Raw genomic sequence first — 20,216 nt, forward strand, 5'->3', positions numbered from 1 at the left:
CTGAACAGGTGACATAATATACTATGGCGATTGACACCATACCTGGTTGCTACTACCGTCAACATAAAGGGTAAAATATTAGCGGGATGCTAGCTGAGAGCGATCACTTATGTATCACTGAACAGGTGACATAATATACTATGGCGATTGATACCATACCTAATTGCTACTACCGTCAACATAAAGGGTAAAATATTAGCGGGATGCTAGCTTCGAGCGATCACTTATGTATCACTGAACAGGTGACATAATATACTATGGCGATTGACACCATACCTGATTGCTACTACCGTCAACATAAAGGGTAAAATATTAGCGGGATGCTAGCTTCGAGCGATCACTTATGTATCACTGAACAGGTGACATAATATACTATGGCGATTGATACCATACCTAATTGCTACTACCGTCAACATAAAGGGTAAAATATTAGCGGGATGCTAGCTGAGAGCGATCACTTATGTATCACTGAACAGGTGACATAATATACTATGGCGATTGACACCATACCTGGTTGCTACTACTGTCAACATAAAGGGTAAAATATTAGCGGGATGCTAGCTTCGAGCGATCACTTATGTATCACTGAACAGGTGACATAATATACTATGGCGATTGACACCATACCTAATTGCTACTACCGTCAACATAAAGGGTAAAATATTAGCGGGATGCTAGCTGAGAGCGATCACTTATGTATCACTGAACAGGTGACATAATATACTATGGCGATTGATACCATACCTAATTGCTACTACCGTCAACATAAAGGGTAAAATATTAGCGGGATGCTAGCTGAGAGCGATCACTTATGTATCACTGAACAGGTGACATAATATACTATGGCGATTGACACCATACCTGGTTGCTACTACTGTCAACATAAAGGGTAAAATATTAGCGGGATGCTAGCTGAGAGTGATCACTTATGTATCACTGAACAGGTGACATATATACTATGGCGATTGATACCATACCTGATTGCTACTACCGTCAACATAAAGGGTAAAATATTAGCGGGATGCTAGCTGCGAGCGATCACTTATGTATCACTGAACAGGTGACATAATATATACTATGGCGATTGACACCATACCTGGTTGCTACTACCGTCAACATAAAGGGTAAAATATTAGCGGGATGCTAGCTGAGAGTGATCACTTATGTATCACTGAACAGGTGACATAATATACTATGGCGATTGACACCATACCTAATTGCTACTACCGTCAACATAAAGGGTAAAATATTAGCGGGATGCTAGCTGAGAGCGATCACTTATGTATCACTGAACAGGTGACATAATATACTATGGCGATTGACACCATACCTGGTTGCTACTACCGTCAACATAAAGGGTAAAATATTAGCGGATGCTAGCTTCGAGCGATCACTTATGTATCACTGAACAGGTGACATAATATACTATGGCGATTGACACCATACCTAATTGCTACTACCGTCAACATAAAGGGTAAAATATTAGCGGGATGCTAGCTGTGAGTGATCACTTATGTATCACTGAACAGGTGACATAATATACTATGGCGATTGACACCATACCTGGTTGCTACTACCGTCAACATAAAGGGTAAAATATTAGCGGGATGCTAGCTGAGAGCGATCACTTATGTATCGCTGAACAGGTGACATAATATACTATGGCGATTGACACCATACCTGGTTGCTACTACCGTCAACATAAAGGGTAAAATATTAGCGGGATGCTAGCTGAGAGTGATCACTTATGTATCACTGAACAGGTGACATAATATACTATGGCGATTGACACCATACCTGGTTGCTACTATACCGTCAACATAAAGGGTAAAATATTAGCGGGATGCTAGCTGAGAGCGATCACTTATGTATCACTGAACAGGTGACATAATATATACTATGGCGATTGACACCATACCTAATTGCTACTATACCGTCAACATAAAGGGTAAAATATTAGCGGGATGCTAGCTGCGAGCGATCACTTATGTATCACTGAACAGGTGACATAATATATACTATGGCGATTGACACCATACCTGGTTGCTACTACCGTCAACATAAAGGGTAAAATATTAGCGGGATGCTAGCTGAGAGCGATCACTTATGTATCACTGAACAGGTGACATAATATACTATGGCGATTGACACCATACCTGGTTGCTACTACCGTCAACATAAAGGGTAAAATATTAGCGGGATGCTAGCTGAGAGTGATCACTTATGTATCACTGAACAGGTGACATAATATATACTATGGCGATTGACACCATACCTGGTTGCTACTACCGTCAACATAAAGGGTAAAATATTAGCGGGATGCTAGCTGAGAGCGATCACTTATGTATCACTGAACAGGTGACATAATATATACTATGGCGATTGACACCATACCTAATTGCTACTATACCGTCAACATAAAGGGTAAAATATTAGCGGGATGCTAGCTGAGAGCGATCACTTATGTATCACTGAACAGGTGACATAATATATACTATGGCGATTGACACCATACCTAATTGCTACTACCGTCAACATAAAGGGTAAAATATTAGCGGGATGCTAGCTGAGAGCGATCACTTATGTATCACTGAACAGGTGACATAATATATACTATGGCGATTGACACCATACCTGGTTGCTACTACCGTCAACATAAAGGGTAAAATATTAGCGGGATGCTAGCTGAGAGCGATCACTTATGTATCACTGAACAGGTGACATAATATACTATGGCGATTGACACCATACCTAATTGCTACTATACCGTCAACATAAAGGGTAAAATATTAGCGGGATGCTAGCTGAGAGCGATCACTTATGTATCACTGAACAGGTGACATAATATATTATGGCGATTGACACCATACCTAATTGCTACTATACCGTCAACATAAAGGGTAAAATATTAGCGGGATGCTAGCTGCGAGCGATCACTTATGTATCACTGAACAGGTGACATAATATATACTATGGCGATTGACACCATACCTAATTGCTACTACCGTCAACATAAAGGGTAAAATATTAGCGGGATGCTAGCTGAGAGCGATCACTTATGTATCACTGAACAGGTGACATAATATATTATGGCGATTGACACCATACCTAATTGCTACTATACCGTCAACATAAAGGGTAAAATATTAGCGGGATGCTAGCTGCGAGCGATCACTTATGTATCACTGAACAGGTGACATAATATATACTATGGCGATTGACACCATACCTAATTGCTACTACCGTCAACATAAAGGGTAAAATATTAGCGGGATGCTAGCTGAGAGCGATCACTTATGTATCACTGAACAGGTGACATAATATACTATGGCGATTGACACCATACCTGGTTGCTACTACCGTCAACATAAAGGGTAAAATATTAGCGGGATACTAGCTGAGATCGATCACTTATGTATCACTGAACAGGTGACATAATATACTATGGCGATTGACACCATACCTGGTTGCTACTACCGTCAACATAAAGGGTAAAATATTAGCGGGATGCTAGCTGAGAGCGATCACTTATGTATCACTGAACAGGTGACATAATATACTATGGCGATTGACACCATACCTAATTGCTACTACCGTCAACATAAAGGGTAAAATATTAGCGGGATGCTAGCTGAGAGCGATCACTTATGTATCACTGAACAGGTGACATAATATACTATGGCGATTGACACCATACCTGGTTGCTACTACCGTCAACATAAAGGGTAAAATATTAGCGGGATACTAGCTGAGATCGATCACTTATGTATCACTGAACAGGTGACATAATATACTATGGCGATTGACACCATACCTGGTTGCTACTACCGTCAACATAAAGGGTAAAATATTAGCGGGATGCTAGCTGAGAGCGATCACTTATGTATCACTGAACAGGTGACATAATATACTATGGCGATTGACACCATACCTGGTTGCTACTACCATCAACATAAAGGGTAAAATATTAGCGGGATGCTAGCTGAGAGCGATCACTTATGTATCACTGAACAGGTGACATAATATACTATGGCGATTGACACCATACCTAATTGCTACTACCGTCAACATAAAGGGTAAAATATTAGCGGGATGCTAGCTGAGAGCGATCACTTATGTATCACTGAACAGGTGACATAATATATACTATGGCGATTGACACCATACCTGGTTGCTACTACCGTCAACATAAAGGGTAAAATATTAGCGGATGCTAGCTGAGAGCGATCACTTATGTATCACTGAACAGGTGACATAATATACTATGGCGATTGACACCATACCTGGTTGCTACTACCGTCAACATAAAGGGTAAAATATTAGCGGGATACTAGCTGAGATCGATCACTTATGTATCACTGAACAGGTGACATAATATACTATGGCGATTGACACCATACCTGGTTGCTACTACCGTCAACATAAAGGGTAAAATATTAGCGGGATGCTAGCTGAGAGCGATCACTTATGTATCACTGAACAGGTGACATAATATACTATGGCGATTGACACCATACCTGGTTGCTACTACCATCAACATAAAGGGTAAAATATTAGCGGGATGCTAGCTGAGAGCGATCACTTATGTATCACTGAACAGGTGACATAATATACTATGGCGATTGACACCATACCTAATTGCTACTACCGTCAACATAAAGGGTAAAATATTAGCGGGATGCTAGCTGAGAGCGATCACTTATGTATCACTGAACAGGTGACATAATATATACTATGGCGATTGACACCATACCTGGTTGCTACTACCGTCAACATAAAGGGTAAAATATTAGCGGGATGCTAGCTGAGAGCGATCACTTATGTATCACTGAACAGGTGACATAATATACTATGGCGATTGACACCATACCTAATTGCTACTACCGTCAACATAAAGGGTAAAATATTAGCGGGATGCTAGCTGCGAGCGATCACTTATGTATCACTGAACAGGTGACATAATATATTATGGCGATTGACACCATACCTAATTGCTACTATACCGTCAACATAAAGGGTAAAATATTAGCGGGATGCTAGCTGAGAGCGATCACTTATGTATCACTGAACAGGTGACATAATATATACTATGGCGATTGACACCATACCTGGTTGCTACTACCGTCAACATAAAGGGTAAAATATTAGCGGGATGCTAGCTGAGAGCGATCACTTATGTATCACTGAACAGGTGACATAATATATACTATGGCGATTGACACCATACCTAATTGCTACTATACCGTCAACATAAAGGGTAAAATATTAGCGGGATGCTAGCTGAGAGTTATCACTTATGTATCACTGAACAGGTGACATAATATACTATGGCGATTGACACCATACCTGGTTGCTACTACCGTCAACATAAAGGGTAAAATATTAGCGGGATGCTAGCTGAGAGTGATCACTTATGTATCACTGAACAGGTGACATAATATACTATGGCGATTGACACCATACCTGGTTGCTACTACCGTCAACATAAAGGGTAAAATATTAGCGGGATGCTAGCTGAGAGCGATCACTTATGTATCACTGAACAGGTGACATAATATATACTATGGCGATTGACACCATACCTAATTGCTACTATACCGTCAACATAAAGGGTAAAATATTAGCGGGATGCTAGCTGAGAGTGATCACTTATGTATCACTGAACAGGTGACATAATATACTATGGCGATTGACACCATACCTGGTTGCTACTACCGTCAACATAAAGGGTAAAATATTAGCGGGATGCTAGCTGAGATCGATCACTTATGTATCACTGAACAGGTGACATAATATATTATGGCGATTGACACCATACCTAATTGCTACTACCGTCAACATAAAGGGTAAAATATTAGCGGGATGCTAGCTGAGAGCGATCACTTATGTATCACTGAACAGGTGACATAATATACTATGGCGATTGACACCATACCTAATTGCTACTACCGTCAACATAAAGGGTAAAATATTAGCGGGATGCTAGCTTCGAGCGATCACTTATGTATCACTGAACAGGTGACATAATATATTATGGCGATTGACACCATACCTGGTTGCTACTACCATCAACATAAAGGGTAAAATATTAGCGGGATGCTAGCTGAGAGCGATCACTTATGTATCACTGAACAGGTGACATAAGATACTATGGCGATTGACACCATACCTAATTGCTACTATACCGTCAACATAAAGGGTAAAATATTAGCGGGATGCTAGCTGTGAGCGATCACTTATGTATCACTGAACAGGTGACATAATATACTATGGCGATTGACACCATACCTAATTGCTACTACCGTCAACATAAAGGGTAAAATATTAGCGGGATGCTAGCTGAAAGCGATCACTTATGTATCACTGAACAGGTGACATAATATATTATGGCGATTGACACCATACCTAATTGCTACTATACCGTCAACATAAAGGGTAAAATATTAGCGGGATGCTAGCTGCGAGCGATCACTTATGTATCACTGAACAGGTGACATAATATACTATGGCGATTGACACCATACCTGGTTGCTACTACCGTCAACATAAAGGGTAAAATATTAGCGGGATGCTAGCTGAGAGCGATCACTTATGTATCACTGAACAGGTGACATAATATACTATGGCGATTGACACCATACCTAATTGCTACTACCGTCAACATAAAGGGTAAAATATTAGCGGGATGCTAGCTGAGAGCGATCACTTATGTATCACTGAACAGGTGACATAATATACTATGGCGATTGACACCATACCTGGTTGCTACTACCGTCAACATAAAGGGTAAAATATTAGCGGGATGCTAGCTGAGAGTGATCACTTATGTATCACTGAACAGGTGACATAATATATACTATGGCGATTGACACCATACCTAATTGCTACTACCGTCAACATAAAGGGTAAAATATTAGCGGGATGCTAGCTGAGAGCGATCACTTATGTATCACTGAACAGGTGACATAATATACTATGGCGATTGACACCATACCTAATTGCTACTACCGTCAACATAAAGGGTAAAATATTAGCGGGATGCTAGCTGAGAGCGATCACTTATGTATCACTGAACAGGTGACATAATATACTATGGCGATTGACACCATACCTGGTTGCTACTATACCGTCAACATAAAGGGTAAAATATTAGCGGGATGCTAGCTGCGAGCGATCACTTATGTATCACTGAACAGGTGACATAATATATACTATGGCGATTGACACCATACCTAATTGCTACTATACCGTCAACATAAAGGGTAAAATATTAGCGGGATGCTAGCTGCGAGCGATCACTTATGTATCACTGAACAGGTGACATAATATATACTATGGCGATTGACACCATACCTGGTTGCTACTATACCGTCAACATAAAGGGTAAAATATTAGCGGGATGCTAGCTGCGAGCGATCACTTATGTATCACTGAACAGGTGACATAATATATACTATGGCGATTGACACCATACCTGGTTGCTACTACCGTCAACATAAAGGGTAAAATATTAGCGGGATGCTAGCTGAGAGCGATCACTTATGTATCACTGAACAGGTGACATAATATACTATGGCGATTGACACCATACCTAATTGCTACTACCGTCAACATAAAGGGTAAAATATTAGCGGGATGCTAGCTGAGAGCGATCACTTATGTATCACTGAACAGGTGACATAATATACTATGGCGATTGACACCATACCTAATTGCTACTACCGTCAACATAAAGGGTAAAATATTAGCGGGATGCTAGCTGAGAGCGATCACTTATGTATCACTGAACAGGTGACATAATATATACTATGGCGATTGACACCATACCTGGTTGCTACTACCGTCAACATAAAGGGTAAAATATTAGCGGGATGCTAGCTGCGAGCGATCACTTATGTATCACTGAACAGGTGACATAATATACTATGGCGATTGACACCATACCTAATTGCTACTATATACCGTCAACATAAAGGGTAAAATATTAGCGGGATGCTAGCTGCGAGCGATCACTTATGTATCACTGAACAGGTGACATAATATATTATGGCGATTGACACCATACCTAATTGCTACTATACCGTCAACATAAAGGGTAAAATATTAGCGGGATACTAGCTGAGATCGATCACTTATGTATCACTGAACAGGTGACATAATATACTATGGCGATTGACACCATACCTAATTGCTACTATACCGTCAACATAAAGGGTAAAATATTAGCGGGATGCTAGCTGAGAGCGATCACTTATGTATCACTGAACAGGTGACATAATATATTATGGCGATTGACACCATACCTAATTGCTACTACCGTCAACATAAAGGGTAAAATATTAGCGGGATGCTAGCTGAGATCGATCACTTATGTATCACTGAACAGGTGACATAATATATACTATGGCGATTGACACCATACCTAATTGCTACTATACCGTCAACATAAAGGGTAAAATATTAGCGGGATGCTAGCTGCGAGCGATCACTTATGTATCACTGAACAGGTGACATAATATATTATGGCGATTGACACCATACCTAATTGCTACTATACCGTCAACATAAAGGGTAAAATATTAGCGGGATGCTAGCTGAGATCGATCACTTATGTATCACTGAACAGGTGACATAATATACTATGGCGATTGACACCATACCTAATTGCTACTACCGTCAACATAAAGGGTAAAATATTCGCGGGATGCTAGCTGAGAGCGATCACTTATGTATCACTGAACAGGTGACATAATATATACTATGGCGATTGACACCATACCTGGTTGCTACTACCGTCAACATAAAGGGTAAAATATTAGCGGGATGCTAGCTGAGAGCGATCACTTATGTATCACTGAACAGGTGACATAATATACTATGGCGATTGACACCATACCTGGTTGCTACTACCGTCAACATAAAGGGTAAAATATTAGCGGGATACTAGCTGAGATCGATCACTTATGTATCACTGAACAGGTGACATAATATACTATGGCGATTGACACCATACCTGGTTGCTACTACCGTCAACATAAAGGGTAAAATATTAGCGGGATGCTAGCTGAGAGCGATCACTTATGTATCACTGAACAGGTGACATAATATACTATGGCGATTGACACCATACCTGGTTGCTACTACCATCAACATAAAGGGTAAAATATTAGCGGGATGCTAGCTGAGAGCGATCACTTATGTATCACTGAACAGGTGACATAATATACTATGGCGATTGACACCATACCTAATTGCTACTACCGTCAACATAAAGGGTAAAATATTAGCGGGATGCTAGCTGAGAGCGATCACTTATGTATCACTGAACAGGTGACATAATATATACTATGGCGATTGACACCATACCTGGTTGCTACTACCGTCAACATAAAGGGTAAAATATTAGCCGGATGCTAGCTGAGAGCGATCACTTATGTATCACTGAACAGGTGACATAATATACTATGGCGATTGACACCATACCTAATTGCTACTACCGTCAACATAAAGGGTAAAATATTAGCGGGATGCTAGCTGCGAGCGATCACTTATGTATCACTGAACAGGTGACATAATATATTATGGCGATTGACACCATACCTAATTGCTACTATACCGTCAACATAAAGGGTAAAATATTAGCGGGATGCTAGCTGAGAGCGATCACTTATGTATCACTGAACAGGTGACATAATATATACTATGGCGATTGACACCATACCTGGTTGCTACTACCGTCAACATAAAGGGTAAAATATTAGCGGGATGCTAGCTGAGAGCGATCACTTATGTATCACTGAACAGGTGACATAATATATACTATGGCGATTGACACCATACCTAATTGCTACTATACCGTCAACATAAAGGGTAAAATATTAGCGGGATGCTAGCTGAGAGTGATCACTTATGTATCACTGAACAGGTGACATAATATACTATGGCGATTGACACCATACCTGGTTGCTACTACCGTCAACATAAAGGGTAAAATATTAGCGGGATGCTAGCTGAGAGCGATCACTTATGTATCACTGAACAGGTGACATAATATATTATGGCGATTGACACCATACCTAATTGCTACTATACCGTCAACATAAAGGGTAAAATATTAGCGGGATGCTAGCTGAGAGCGATCACTTATGTATCACTGAACAGGTGACATAATATATACTATGGCGATTGACACCATACCTGGTTGCTACTACCGTCAACATAAAGGGTAAAATATTAGCGGGATGCTAGCTGAGAGCGATCACTTATGTATCACTGAACAGGTGACATAATATATACTATGGCGATTGACACCATACCTGGTTGCTACTACCGTCAACATAAAGGGTAAAATATTAGCGGGATGCTAGCTGAGAGCGATCACTTATGTATCACTGAACAGGTGACATAATATACTATGGCGATTGACACCATACCTGGTTGCTACTACCGTCAACATAAAGGGTAAAATATTAGCGGGATGCTAGCTGAGAGCGATCACTTATGTATCACTGAACAGGTGACATAATATATACTATGGCGATTGACACCATACCTAATTGCTACTATACCGTCAACATAAAGGGTAAAATATTAGCGGGATGCTAGCTGAGAGCGATCACTTATGTATCACTGAACAGGTGACATAATATATTATGGCGATTGACACCATACCTAATTGCTACTACCGTCAACATAAAGGGTAAAATATTAGCGGGATGCTAGCTGAGATCGATCACTTATGTATCACTGAACAGGTGACATAATATATACTATGGCGATTGACACCATACCTAATTGCTACTATACCGTCAACATAAAGGGTAAAATATTAGCGGGATGCTAGCTGCGAGCGATCACTTATGTATCACTGAACAGGTGACATAATATATTATGGCGATTGACACCATACCTAATTGCTACTATACCGTCAACATAAAGGGTAAAATATTAGCGGGATGCTAGCTGAGATCGATCACTTATGTATCACTGAACAGGTGACATAATATACTATGGCGATTGACACCATACCTAATTGCTACTACCGTCAACATAAAGGGTAAAATATTCGCGGGATGCTAGCTGAGAGCGATCACTTATGTATCACTGAACAGGTGACATAATATATACTATGGCGATTGACACCATACCTGGTTGCTACTACCGTCAACATAAAGGGTAAAATATTAGCGGGATGCTAGCTGAGAGCGATCACTTATGTATCACTGAACAGGTGACATAATATACTATGGCGATTGACACCATACCTGGTTGCTACTACCGTCAACATAAAGGGTAAAATATTAGCGGGATACTAGCTGAGATCGATCACTTATGTATCACTGAACAGGTGACATAATATACTATGGCGATTGACACCATACCTGGTTGCTACTACCGTCAACATAAAGGGTAAAATATTAGCGGGATGCTAGCTGAGAGCGATCACTTATGTATCACTGAACAGGTGACATAATATACTATGGCGATTGACACCATACCTGGTTGCTACTACCATCAACATAAAGGGTAAAATATTAGCGGGATGCTAGCTGAGAGCGATCACTTATGTATCACTGAACAGGTGACATAATATACTATGGCGATTGACACCATACCTAATTGCTACTACCGTCAACATAAAGGGTAAAATATTAGCGGGATGCTAGCTGAGAGCGATCACTTATGTATCACTGAACAGGTGACATAATATATACTATGGCGATTGACACCATACCTGGTTGCTACTACCGTCAACATAAAGGGTAAAATATTAGCGGGATGCTAGCTGAGAGCGATCACTTATGTATCACTGAACAGGTGACATAATATACTATGGCGATTGACACCATACCTAATTGCTACTACCGTCAACATAAAGGGTAAAATATTAGCGGGATGCTAGCTGCGAGCGATCACTTATGTATCACTGAACAGGTGACATAATATATTATGGCGATTGACACCATACCTAATTGCTACTATACCGTCAACATAAAGGGTAAAATATTAGCGGGATGCTAGCTGAGAGCGATCACTTATGTATCACTGAACAGGTGACATAATATATACTATGGCGATTGACACCATACCTGGTTGCTACTACCGTCAACATAAAGGGTAAAATATTAGCGGGATGCTAGCTGAGAGCGATCACTTATGTATCACTGAACAGGTGACATAATATATACTATGGCGATTGACACCATACCTAATTGCTACTATACCGTCAACATAAAGGGTAAAATATTAGCGGGATGCTAGCTGAGAGTGATCACTTATGTATCACTGAACAGGTGACATAATATACTATGGCGATTGACACCATACCTGGTTGCTACTACCGTCAACATAAAGGGTAAAATATTAGCGGGATGCTAGCTGAGAGCGATCACTTATGTATCACTGAACAGGTGACATAATATATTATGGCGATTGACACCATACCTAATTGCTACTATACCGTCAACATAAAGGGTAAAATATTAGCGGGATGCTAGCTGAGAGCGATCACTTATGTATCACTGAACAGGTGACATAATATATACTATGGCGATTGACACCATACCTGGTTGCTACTACCGTCAACATAAAGGGTAAAATATTAGCGGGATGCTAGCTGAGAGCGATCACTTATGTATCACTGAACAGGTGACATAATATATACTATGGCGATTGACACCATACCTGGTTGCTACTACCGTCAACATAAAGGGTAAAATATTAGCGGGATGCTAGCTGAGAGCGATCACTTATGTATCACTGAACAGGTGACATAATATACTATGGCGATTGACACCATACCTGGTTGCTACTACCGTCAACATAAAGGGTAAAATATTAGCGGGATGCTAGCTGAGAGCGATCACTTATGTATCACTGAACAGGTGACATAATATATACTATGGCGATTGACACCATACCTAATTGCTACTATACCGTCAACATAAAGGGTAAAATATTAGCGGGATGCTAGCTGAGAGTGATCACTTATGTATCACTGAACAGGTGACATAATATACTATGGCGATTGACACCATACCTGGTTGCTACTACCGTCAACATAAAGGGTAAAATATTAGCGGGATGCTAGCTGAGATCGATCACTTATGTATCACTGAACAGGTGACATAATATACTATGGCGATTGACACCATACCTAATTGCTACTATACCGTCAACATAAAGGGTAAAATATTAGCGGGATGCTAGCTGAGAGCGATCACTTATGTATCACTGAACAGGTGACATAATATATTATGGCGATTGACACCATACCTAATTGCTACTACCGTCAACATAAAGGGTAAAATATTAGCGGGATGCTAGCTGAGATCGATCACTTATGTATCACTGAACAGGTGACATAATATATACTATGGCGATTGACACCATACCTAATTGCTACTATACCGTCAACATAAAGGGTAAAATATTAGCGGGATGCTAGCTGCGAGCGATCACTTATGTATCACTGAACAGGTGACATAATATATTATGGCGATTGACACCATACCTAATTGCTACTATACCGTCAACATAAAGGGTAAAATATAAGCGGGATGCTAGCTGAGAGCGATCACTTATGTATCACTGAACAGGTGACATAATATATACTATGGCGATTGACACCATACCTGGTTGCTACTACCGTCAACATAAAGGGTAAAATATTAGCGGGATGCTAGCTGAGAGCGATCACTTATGTATCACTGAACAGGTGACATAATATACTATGGCGATTGACACCATACCTGGTTGCTACTACCGTCAACATAAAGGGTAAAATATTAGCGGGATACTAGCTGAGATCGATCACTTATGTATCACTGAACAGGTGACATAATATACTATGGCGATTGACACCATACCTGGTTGCTACTACCGTCAACATAAAGGGTAAAATATTAGCGGGATGCTAGCTGAGAGCGATCACTTATGTATCACTGAACAGGTGACATAATATACTATGGCGATTGACACCATACCTGGTTGCTACTACCATCAACATAAAGGGTAAAATATTAGCGGGATGCTAGCTGAGAGCGATCACTTATGTATCACTGAACAGGTGACATAATATACTATGGCGATTGACACCATACCTAATTGCTACTACCGTCAACATAAAGGGTAAAATATTAGCGGGATGCTAGCTGAGAGCGATCACTTATGTATCACTGAACAGGTGACATAATATATACTATGGCGATTGACACCATACCTGGTTGCTACTACCGTCAACATAAAGGGTAAAATATTAGCGGGATGCTAGCTGAGAGCGATCACTTATGTATCACTGAACAGGTGACATAATATACTATGGCGATTGACACCATACCTAATTGCTACTACCGTCAACATAAAGGGTAAAATATTAGCGGGATGCTAGCTGCGAGCGATCACTTATGTATCACTGAACAGGTGACATAATATATTATGGCGATTGACACCATACCTAATTGCTACTATACCGTCAACATAAAGGGTAAAATATTAGCGGGATGCTAGCTGAGAGCGATCACTTATGTATCACTGAACAGGTGACATAATATATACTATGGCGATTGACACCATACCTGGTTGCTACTACCGTCAACATAAAGGGTAAAATATTAGCGGGATGCTAGCTGAGAGCGATCACTTATGTATCACTGAACAGGTGACATAATATATACTATGGCGATTGACACCATACCTAATTGCTACTATACCGTCAACATAAAGGGTAAAATATTAGCGGGATGCTAGCTGAGAGTGATCACTTATGTATCACTGAACAGGTGACATAATATACTATGGCGATTGACACCATACCTGGTTGCTACTACCGTCAACATAAAGGGTAAAATATTAGCGGGATGCTAGCTGCGAGCGATCACTTATGTATCACTGAACAGGTGACATAATATATTATGGCGATTGACACCATACCTAATTGCTACTATACCGTCAACATAAAGGGTAAAATATTAGCGGGATGCTAGCTGAGAGCGATCACTTATGTATCACTGAACAGGTGACATAATATATACTATGGCGATTGACACCATACCTGGTTGCTACTACCGTCAACATAAAGGGTAAAATATTAGCGGGATGCTAGCTGAGAGCGATCACTTATGTATCACTGAACAGGTGACATAATATATACTATGGCGATTGACACCATACCTGGTTGCTACTACCGTCAACATAAAGGGTAAAATATTAGCGGGATGCTAGCTGAGAGCGATCACTTATGTATCACTGAACAGGTGACATAATATACTATGGCGATTGACACCATACCTGGTTGCTACTACCGTCAACATAAAGGGTAAAATATTAGCGGGATGCTAGCTGAGAGCGATCACTTATGTATCACTGAACAGGTGACATAATATATACTATGGCGATTGACACCATACCTAATTGCTACTATACCGTCAACATAAAGGGTAAAATATTAGCGGGATGCTAGCTGAGAGTGATCACTTATGTATCACTGAACAGGTGACATAATATACTATGGCGATTGACACCATACCTGGTTGCTACTACCGTCAACATAAAGGGTAAAATATTAGCGGGATGCTAGCTGAGATCGATCACTTATGTATCACTGAACAGGTGACATAATATATTATGGCGATTGACACCATACCTAATTGCTACTACCGTCAACATAAAGGGTAAAATATTAGCGGGATGCTAGCTGAGAGCGATCACTTATGTATCACTGAACAGGTGACATAATATACTATGGCGATTGACACCATACCTAATTGCTACTACCGTCAACATAAAGGGTAAAATATTAGCGGGATGCTAGCTTCGAGCGATCACTTATGTATCACTGAACAGGTGACATAATATATTATGGCGATTGACACCATACCTGGTTGCTACTATACCGTCAACATAAAGGGTAAAATATTAGCGGGATGCTAGCTGAGAGCGATCACTTATGTATCACTGAACAGGTGACATAAGATACTATGGCGATTGACACCATACCTAATTGCTACTATACCGTCAACATAAAGGGTAAAATATTAGCGGGATGCTAGCTGTGAGCGATCACTTATGTATCACTGAACAGGTGACATAATATACTATGGCGATTGACACCATACCTAATTGCTACTACCGTCAACATAAAGGGTAAAATATTAGCGGGATGCTAGCTGAGAGCGATCACTTATGTATCACTGAACAGGTGACATAATATATTATGGCGATTGACACCATACCTAATTGCTACTATACCGTCAACATAAAGGGTAAAATATTAGCGGGATGCTAGCTGCGAGCGATCACTTATGTATCACTGAACAGGTGACATAATATATTATGGCGATTGACACCATACCTAATTGCTACTATACCGTCAACATAAAGGGTAAAATATTAGCGGGATGCTAGCTGCGAGCGATCACTTATGTATCACTGAACAGGTGACATAATATACTATGGCGATTGACACCATACCTGGTTGCTACTACCGTCAACATAAAGGGTAAAATATTAGCGGGATGCTAGCTGAGAGCGATCACTTATGTATCACTGAACAGGTGACATAATATACTATGGCGATTGACACCATACCTGGTTGCTACTATACCGTCAACATAAAGGGTAAAATATTAGCGGGATGCTAGCTGCGAGCGATCACTTATGTATCACTGAACAGGTGACATAATATATACTATGGCGATTGACACCATACCTGGTTGCTACTACCGTCAACATAAAGGGTAAAATATTAGCGGGATGCTAGCTGAGAGCGATCACTTATGTATCACTGAACAGGTGACATAATATACTATGGCGATTGACACCATACCTAATTGCTACTACCGTCAACATAAAGGGTAAAATATTAGCGGGATGCTAGCTGAGAGCGATCACTTATGTATCACTGAACAGGTGACATAATATATTATGGCGATTGACACCATACCTGGTTGCTACTACCGTCAACATAAAGGGTAAAATATTAGCGGGATGCTAGCTGCGAGCGATCACTTATGTATCACTGAACAGGTGACATAATATACTATGGCGATTGACACCATACCTAATTGCTACTATACCGTCAACATAAAGGGTAAAATATTAGCGGGATACTAGCTGCGAGCGATCACTTATGTATCACTGAACAGGTGACATAATATACTATGGCGATTGACACCATACCTAATTGCTACTACCGTCAACATAAAGGGTAAAATATTAGCGGGATGCTAGCTGAGATCGATCACTTATGTATCACTGAACAGGTGACATAATATATACTATGGCGATTGACACCATACCTAATTGCTACTACCGTCAACATAAAGGGTAAAATATTAGCGGGATGCTAGCTGAGAGTGATCACTTATGTATCACTGAACAGGTGACATAATAATATACTATGGCGATTGACACCATACCTAATTGCTACTATACCGTCAACATAAAGGGTAAAATATTAGCGGGATGCTAGCTGAGATCGATCACTTATGTATCACTGAACAGGTGACATAATATATTATGGCGATTGACACCATACCTAATTGCTACTATACCGTCAACATAAAGGGTAAAATATTAGCGGGATGCTAGCTGCGAGCGATCACTTATGTATCACTGAACAGGTGACATAATATATTATGGCGATTGACACCATACCTAATTGCTACTATACCGTCAACATAAAGGGTAAAATATTGGCGGGATGCTAGCTGAGAGCGATCACTTATGTATCACTGAACAGGTGACATAATATATACTATGGCGATTGACACCATACCTAATTGCTACTACCGTCAACATAAAGGGTAAAATATTAGCGGGATGCTAGCTGAGAGCGATCACTTATGTATCACTGAACAGGTGACATAATAATATACTATGGCGATTGACACCATACCTAATTGCTACTATACCGTCAACATAAAGGGTAAAATATTAGCGGGATGCTAGCTGAGATCGATCACTTATGTATCACTGAACAGGTGACATAATATATTATGGCGATTGACACCATACCTAATTGCTACTATACCGTCAACATAAAGGGTAAAATATTAGCGGGATGCTAGCTGAGAGCGATCACTTATGTATCACTGAACAGGTGACATAATATATACTATGGCGATTGACACCATACCTGGTTGCTACTACCGTCAACATAAAGGGTAAAATATTAGCGGGATGCTAGCTGAGAGTGATCACTTATGTATCACTGAACAGGTGACATAATAATATACTATGGCGATTGACACCATACCTAATTGCTACTATACCGTCAACATAAAGGGTAAAATATTAGCGGGATGCTAGCTGAGATCGATCACTTATGTATCACTGAACAGGTGACATAATATATACTATGGCGATTGACACCATACCTAATTGCTACTATACCGTCAACATAAAGGGTAAAATATTAGCGGGATGCTAGCTGAGAGCGATCACTTATGTATCACTGAACAGGTGACATAATATACTATGGCGATTGACACCATACCTAATTGCTACTATACCGTCAACATAAAGGGTAAAATATTAGCGGGATGCTTGCTGAGAGCGATCACTTATGTATCACTGAACAGGTGACATATATACTATGGCGATTGACACCATACCTAATTGCTACTACCGTCAACATAAAGGGTAAAATATTGCGGTTTATACTTTAAATGAAAGTCTATTCTATGACGTTTGCACCTCGGGCTTCCTCTTTTTTGTGCCATGGAAACGGAATAGAACTCGCGGGGGTTACAGATTTGACAACATGGCAGAAAAGTTTCTCCAGACTCTTCTGAACATTTTGATATATGATTTGTCCATTTGAAACATCTGTCCTACCGTTAAAAAGATCACTTTTGGCTGCATGGCCTCTATACTGTAAGTTGGATACATGTTATTTCTACCATGTATGTATATGGTACACAAAAATATGTTACTATAAGAATGCATATGAAATAACACTTATTACAGATTTGACAACATGGCAGAAAAGTTTCTCTTCTGAACATTTTGATATATGATTTGTACATTTGAAACATCTGTTCTACAAAACCGTTAAATGGATCACTTTTGGCTGCATGGCCTCTATACTGTACAGTTGGATACATGTCATTTTAACCCACCATGTTTGTATACATGCCCGTAACCAGGATTTATTTGGGGGCTGACTTTGAAAAAAAAATTGACCTTTTGGGGGATTTTGAAAAAATGGACTTTGTTTCCAAAATTTGGAACAATAAGATTGCATGAAATAACACCTATTTAAAAGCAGTAACTATTAATGGGTACAATAATAGGTCCTTGATTTTATAGTTATGGCACTTGTCATTATTTTGAACCATTCTTCAAGTTTTTATTCCATGAATGAAGACTGATGCTGCATATTAAAGTCATTTCAATGTGTGCATGAACAGTTTGATATTTCCCTTTAAAACTATATATGCGTGAATTTAGTAATCACAGTAAAAGCACAGTAAAAAGAATTATATATTTTATGATAATTAATATGACTTACCCCAAGAAAAAGTTGGTCAAACATGAAGGCTGCTGTAGATATTTGATATGCAGAGTATAGAGGTGTGCATATGTATGCTTGAGCCAGGGGTAAACATGAACATGACCAGAGTACTAAATGAGGAAGTAGGGTACAGCTACACCGTAAATTGCATGTAAATATATTAATAAATACTACATGTACAAATAACGGGTTACCAAAATCAAACCAATGAACCATGCATAACCATGACAGGTTACTGAACTTGATCGAGCGGTATTTCTTTAGTTATTTGTTAAGTTTCTTTCAATCTGTATTGTTCTATTGCTTTGCGTAAAGTCTGCAATTGCTGCATAGGTAGGGAATGGGGGTCAATGTCATTCTACCAAGAAAAAGTGTAATGTTATAATCAGACCATCCTCCTTTAAGGCAGACTTCCAGTGCAGTTGATGGATTGAAAACAATTAGAATTCTTCAAAATAGAAAACTTGTTTTTCTATTCCATATTTGGAATTGATAAGAAGTGACATACTGACATCATAGAAGTCAAAGAGAATGATTTAAATTTGCTCTTGTTTATAGATTTTGTTTTGTATTTGTGACCCAAACAAGCAAACTGAGGACATAGTTTAAAACTTAAATATTGCATTTTGTGAATTTGTTATAACAATTTGTTATATATCTGCTTGTTACCTCATTAATAAGTAGGCCTAATAAATTTGTG

At 39.6% G+C, this 20,216-nt stretch overlaps 1 protein-coding gene across 1 annotated transcript in view; it reads right to left on the reverse strand.

Moving 5' to 3' along the window:
- LOC140169303 (uncharacterized) overlaps positions 1–19,648 on the reverse strand; it is a 30,279-nt gene extending 10,631 nt beyond the window's left edge. The window contains exon 1 of the mRNA XM_072192561.1: positions 19,514–19,648. The gene's annotated coding sequence lies outside the window, so the exon portion shown is untranslated. The remainder of the gene's footprint in view (positions 1–19,513) is intronic.
- Positions 19,649–20,216: the final 568 nt, after the last annotated feature.

The sequence above is a fragment of the Amphiura filiformis genome, chromosome 14, assembly GCF_039555335.1.
Source record: "Amphiura filiformis chromosome 14, Afil_fr2py, whole genome shotgun sequence".
NCBI lineage: Eukaryota > Metazoa > Echinodermata > Ophiuroidea > Amphilepidida > Amphiuridae > Amphiura > Amphiura filiformis.